We start from the raw sequence: 6,669 nt of genomic DNA, 5'->3' as shown, positions 1-6,669 counted from the left end.
GCGGCAGGACAGCCGTGTTCTATATCCTAACTGCAGTGGGTGTTTACACAACTGTATACATTTGTCAAAACTCCTCAAATTGTATACTTAAAATTGGTGACTTTTATCATATGTAAATAATACCTCAGTAAAGCTGATTTTTAAAAACACTGGAAGGAAAGGGAAAATAAAAATACTCAAACTAAGGATAGTCACAGCTATCATTTATTGAGTTCTTAATGTATGTCAGGTAACATTATCATGTATTTTACATTCATTATCTCAATGAATCCTCTCAATAAGCCATCCAGGGACTTCCCTGGTGTCGCAGTGGTTAAGAATCCGCCTGCCAAGGCAGAGGACACGGGTTAGATCCCTGGGCCGGGAAGAGTCCACATGCTGCAGAGCAACTAAGCCGGTGCTCCACAACTACTGAGCCTGTGCTCTAGAGCCCACAAGACACAACTACTGAAGCCTGCATGCCACAACTACTGAAGCCCGTGCGCCTAGAGCCCATGCTCTGCGACAGAGAAGCCACCGCAATGAGAAGCCCGTGTACCGCAACGAAGAGTAGCCCCCGCTCACCGCAACTAGAGAAAGTCCGCGTGCAGCAACGAAGACCCAACGCAGCCAAAAATAAATAAAATAAAATAAATAAATTTATTTTTAAAAAATAAGCCAATTCATTGAATCATCCAACAAAGAGCTACTGAGTACATATTATATGTGAGGCAATGTTCTAAGTGCTGGGAACAGAATAGCAAGGAAAACAGACAAAAATCTCTGTACTCACGCAGTTTATATGCTACTAGAGGACAGTAATAATTCTACAAGGTGAGTACTATCATTACCTGCATCTGGCAAATACTTTGTCCAAGAGCCCAAAGCTAGTATTAGGAAGAGCTAGGTTTCAAACTCTAATTCAGGATTTCACAACCTCAGCATCACTGACAATTTGAGCAGGACAATTCTTCGGTTCGGAGGTTGTCCTGTATGCTGTAGGTGTTCAGCAGCATTCCTGGACTCTACCCAATAGATGCCCCGCGTTGTAACAACCAAAAATGTCTCCAGACATTGCCAAATGCCCCCTGGGAGGGAAAATCATCCCTCGTTGAGAACTACTGCATAATTTCTAAACTGACACAACAGCCCAAGCATTTAAAAACATCTTTCTTCCCACACCTGACACTGGCCCTGAATTCACCTCACCTAAGACTTCATCATTTGTCAGTCTACATCCCAGCTCTACTCTCTATCATTTCAACAGTCACACGACTGCCAAAATTCACCTTCTAAACCCTCAGACCCTAGATGAAATGTCTGTAGAAACTGCCCTCACTACCAGTACGAAGAATTACTATAAACTCTTTGTGTACATACAAAGTCAATTACACCACCTTATTTTTGTGTCTGTCTTCCCCACTAATGTGCGAGCTTTTCCCCAGCAGGGGCCGTATCTCATTCATGTCTATAACCCTAGTACCCAGAACTAGAAAGCATTTGAAGGTTGTTTTTAATTCAACTGTAATTCAAACAAATTACATACATACACACACACACACACACACACACACACACACACACACCCCCCACAAATCATACAATAAAGCTTTAATCAACATGAATCCTATTAGGACATGAATCCTAAACAAATGGGTCTTGCTCCTAATAGGATCTGAAAGGATTCTCTAACTAATAACCCAAACTTTATTAACAAACATATTGAAGCCTTCAGAATTTTCCAAAACCACAAAGAGATCAAGTTTCCTAATCTTAAAATTCCTCTCAGTCTAGTAGTTTGTCAGGGGCATTAAATAGCACCACATTATTTTGGACCACCAAAGCCCCATCCCACACTACCTCCCTCTTACCACCAATGCACTTGTTAGTTCAGATGCTTTTACTGAGCACCCCCTCAGTACTAGGGGCTCAACGAAGAACCAAGGAAGGGAAACAAATGCTTAGTGGTGGGGGTGGAGGGAAGACACAAAGAACTGGTAACTGTGGGCCATGTGGTGCTTATTCAAATTATCTCAGTTTTTCTTAAACTGTCTTATAGTTTGGTCCACTAGGAATGTTCTCAAAAGATAACTCAGCCACTAAACTAATGTCTATCAAAAAGAATGACTTAATAGCAACGATCCTAAAATAAAAATCACATTTTTGGCAACTGTTTTCTAAAATGGAATAGGATATACAGTGTAACAGTCAACAACTCTACACAGCAGGCCAACTCAAAGGGATATTTAAGGCTACATTCAGCAATTAATTCACCTTGCAGTGTTCACCAGGAAGTTGTATCATTTGATGTTGAGAATTTTATGGCCACAGTATACAACTCATAAAAACAGCTATAAATAATTTCTGGCTACATCTTCTCTCTATAATCCACCTTTAGAGCTTACCTGGCCATTATTTTTTCTATTTTTAGAGCAATCCCAGACCTGCTCTCTGAAGAAAATCTTGGTCTCATCCACAGGATCTCTTTAGAGATGTATGCTGGCTGTCCATTCAGGTCAAAATGCTGACTCAATCAGGATCTGACCTTAGACATGCGGAATGTGTGCCCTCATTGGTGCCTGATGCTTACCAAAACTTGATTACAGAAATAATATTCATGGAACAAATTATTCATTCAATAATTCTATCAAACGTTCTCTAAGTGCCAGGCACCATTCTAGGTGCTGAGGATAAGCAGAGTCCCTACAGCTTACTCATTCCTCCTTATCTCTGAACCAAGCCAAACCATCAGTGAGCAGTATACCTAAATCCAGTTGCTCTGGCTCTTCGGAGGATGTTCACTGGTATTACCTAAACCTGGATTGAGAAGCATTATAAGAAGCAATCTGAAAAAACAACAACAACAAAAAACTTCCTACTATATTTGTCATTGGGTTTATTTTCCCCCACAAAACCACAGTGTCCCCATTATGAAAACCAGTGAGAGAAATTTTTCTCTAAAAGTCAAAAAAAGTGTGCCTCTCTTAAACATGTGTTGGATTTTACAGACACCATGAACCTGCAAGTTGAGCTTTATTTTCTTCTTAGCTTTTGTTCTAGGAAACTCAGAGCCAAATATGGAACCTACCTTTGGTAACTGTGCAGTGCCTTCTAGTCTATATACAAACTTTGCCACTGATTTAATTTCATTACTATTCTCTCATGTTTTTTGCCTTAATATCTTTATTTTTAATCCTTCATACTGTATATATTTTGAAAAGAAGTGGGAAATAAAAGGTATTTAATAGGTGCTTTTTTTTTTTTTTTGCAGTACGCAGGCCTCTCACCGTTGTGGCCTCTCCCGTTGCAGAGCACAGGCTCCGGACGCGCAGGCTCAGCGGCCATGGCTCACGGGCCCAGCCGCTCCGCGGCATCTTCCCGGACCGGGGCACGAACCCGCGTCCCCTGTATCGGCAGGCGGACCCTCAACCACTGCGCCACCAGGGAAGCCCTAATAGATGCTTTTTAACCTAAAATTTACTGTATACTTTCTATGTACCAGGCACTATACTAAGCATTTTACAACCCTATAATGGCTGAACTATTATTATTTCCGTTATACAGATGAAGAAGCTGGGGCTCAGAGAGGTTTATTAACTTGCATATGATCTCACAACGTGTATCTGACAGAGCTAAGGTTCAAATTCAGCTCAAACCATTACACCTAGGTGTATCTACAGTCTATCATAGGAACAAACAAAGCAGAGAAGAGGAAGGTGAAGGAGAGGTTAGAAAGTTTGCACAGAAGATGTGATGTTTGAGGGAAGTCTTAAAGGTGGGGAGCTTGCCAAGGAACGGGGAGAAAGTATTTCAGAGAGAAAGAGAAATCATGTGCAAAAACCCAAACATAAGTTCTGGGAATGGCAAACAGGACATAGAGTTACATTCAGCAATTAGTTCACTGTGAAGTGTTCACCAGAAAGTTAAGTCAATTGATTACTGGACGTTTAGTAGATCCATCATTGAGAATTTGGCCATTATTGAGTACATGGCCACAGTACTCAACTGTGGCTGGAAAGATAGATAGAAGTGAAATAAAGGCAGTCTTTTTTTTTTTTAATTGAAGTATAGTTGATTTACAATTTTGTGTTAATTTCTGCTATACAGCAAAGTGACTACATTCTTTTTTTTTATATTCTTTTCCATTATGATTTATCATAATAGAGGGCAGTGTCTTTTTATGATTACGCTAAAAAGTCTGAATTATGTTCAATAAACAAGGGGAACCACATAAGGATCTTAAGCTTGAGAATTAGAAGATCAACTTGCACAGTATGTGAATGAATTACAGATTCAAGGTAGGGAACCCAGTCAGGAGGCTACTCCAGGAGTCTGGCAGTGGGGTAATGAAAGTTAAACAAGGGCTATCAAAAAGAAAATATAATGCAAGCCATATATGTAATTTTTACTTTCCCAATAGTTATGTTAGAAAAAGTCAAAAAAAAAAACAAACCTGAAAATAATTTGAGTAATACTTTTATTTAATACAATATATCTAAAATATTATCTCATGAAGTAATTGACATAAAAATTAGTAATGAGAAATCTGCCATGTACTTTTTGTACTAATCTGAAATTTGGTGTGTTTTTTAATACTTAGATATATGCCTCACTTTGGACATTAAATTTTCATTGGAAAAATTTGATCTGTATTTAGATTTCATAATTTACAGATGAAAAAGCAAATTCACATACCCAAGTTGTTCCAGACATAAACATTTTCCAGTAATTAAATATCGGTTTTAAAATTTAAATTAATTACAATTAACAATATTTATTAAAAATCCAGTTCCTCAGTCATGAGAGCCACATTTTGAGTGTTCCACAGCCATATATGGCTACCACATTGGCCCATACAGGCCTAAAGAGTGACAAAGGAACTTTGGCTGTTTGCACCTTCCACCATCAGCATTTCACATCTACCTACTGTTAAGGTTTACTGTGTATTAACATCAATAACTTAGCAAGAATTAACTATTACAGTGGTCCTACTGGTCACATCCTCACTACTGTAACTTACTTTCTCTAGGCCAATGCCTACATCCATGAATGACTACACAGAATTGCTATGTAGTACCTGACATATGGAATGTGCTCAGAAATGCTTGTGGAATGGATGCATGCTCTTCATTACTCAAGGAACAATGCACTTGCTGCAGACTACCTAAGCCCTTTGTTTCTATCTTCCTATAGCTCAACTGCTTATTAGACTCTACGTACAATGAAAACAGAAAAAGCAATAAGAAAACCAAAATATTTTCAACACTTCCCTGGTGGCACAGTGGTTAAGAATCGCCTGCCAATGCAGGGGACACGGGTTGGAGCCTTGGTCCAGGAAGATTCCCACATGCCACAGAGCAACAAAGCCCGTGCGCCACAACTACTGAGCCAGCTTGCCACAACTACTGAGCCAGCTTGCCACAACTACCGAAGCCCGCGTGCCTAGAGCCTGTGCTCCGCAACAAGAGAAGCCACCGCAACGAGAAGCCCGCGCACCATAACGAAGATGACTTAAAAATTGCATTTGGGGCATAACCCCCGCTCGCCACAACGAGAGAAAGTCTGCACACAGCAATGAAGACCCAATGCAGCCCAAAATTAATTAATTTTTAAAAAAAGAAAACCTATTTTCAATTGTATATTTATTAGAGGCATTATAGTATAATGGTTAAGAGCTTCAGCTCTGGAGTCAGACTGCTAGGATTCAAATCCTGGTTCTATCACTTATGAGATGTGTGATCTTAGGTAAACGCTCAGCCTCTCTTGTGTCTCAGTTCTCTCTTGTGTTAAAACAGTGATAACTGTACACAGTTCCTTGGGGTGTTTCAAGGATTACAGAAGATAATACAAATAAGCACTTGCACATGGTACCTGGCACACAGTAGATGTTCAATTAACATTAGCTTTTTAAACAGCTGGTGAAGAAGTTGAAATTACGGCTAACATAAGAATCTAGGCCTTCTCAATTATCCACATCTCTTTCCCACATAATCTTAGATACCAACAAAAAAAGTACAGGCAGTACTTTGAAGTCCTGGAAGACACAGCTTGCAGATAGTTATATTCATTAAGAAAGGAGCTAAGTAAAAAACTTCATCTACTGACAGTGTATAATTATGCAGTATAGTATAGGTGCAGCCAAGCAAACGGAAAAAAACACGAAGCAAAATTGGGAAGGCATTTTGCCTTACCTGCTTTTCCGTTTTCGAGGTGGTTTCTCCACTGTGCCAGTCAGTCTGCAGACCAAACAAATAAGATGGTAACTAAAAGTAACATATAAGATCACATCTGCGGGCCCTACTGTGCCAGTCAAGAACTCAACGCACCACCCTCAAGAACTACAGGCTGTCTAAGCCCATACCTGCCTGACCTTACAAATGCCTTACGTTCTCTTTCCCCTAAATACCAAGACCAAGCGATCCTGGGACTCACCGTTCCCCTAATGTCTGCTTAGCCCAAACCCTGCTCTGTCTCCTGGTCTCTCACTCCATCCTCACCTCCTATTCGTCACAGCCCAGCTCCCCAAAACCACCCACCGCCACCTACTCATTGTCTGCTTCACCACCCCCGCAAGCCCCTCCGGCTTCCCCTTTCCAGTGCCCACCCCCTCCCGACCCGGGCACTGCCCCTCCGAGCCCCGCCCCTCCAAGGCCCCGCGCCCCCCGCCTTCCCCCGCCCCTCCACCCGGCC

The sequence above is a fragment of the Lipotes vexillifer genome, unplaced genomic scaffold (assembly GCF_000442215.2).
Source record: "Lipotes vexillifer unplaced genomic scaffold, Lipotes_vexillifer_v1.1 scaffold1600, whole genome shotgun sequence".
Lineage (NCBI taxonomy): Eukaryota > Metazoa > Chordata > Mammalia > Artiodactyla > Lipotidae > Lipotes > Lipotes vexillifer.
This window is presented reverse-complemented; position numbering follows the sequence as displayed.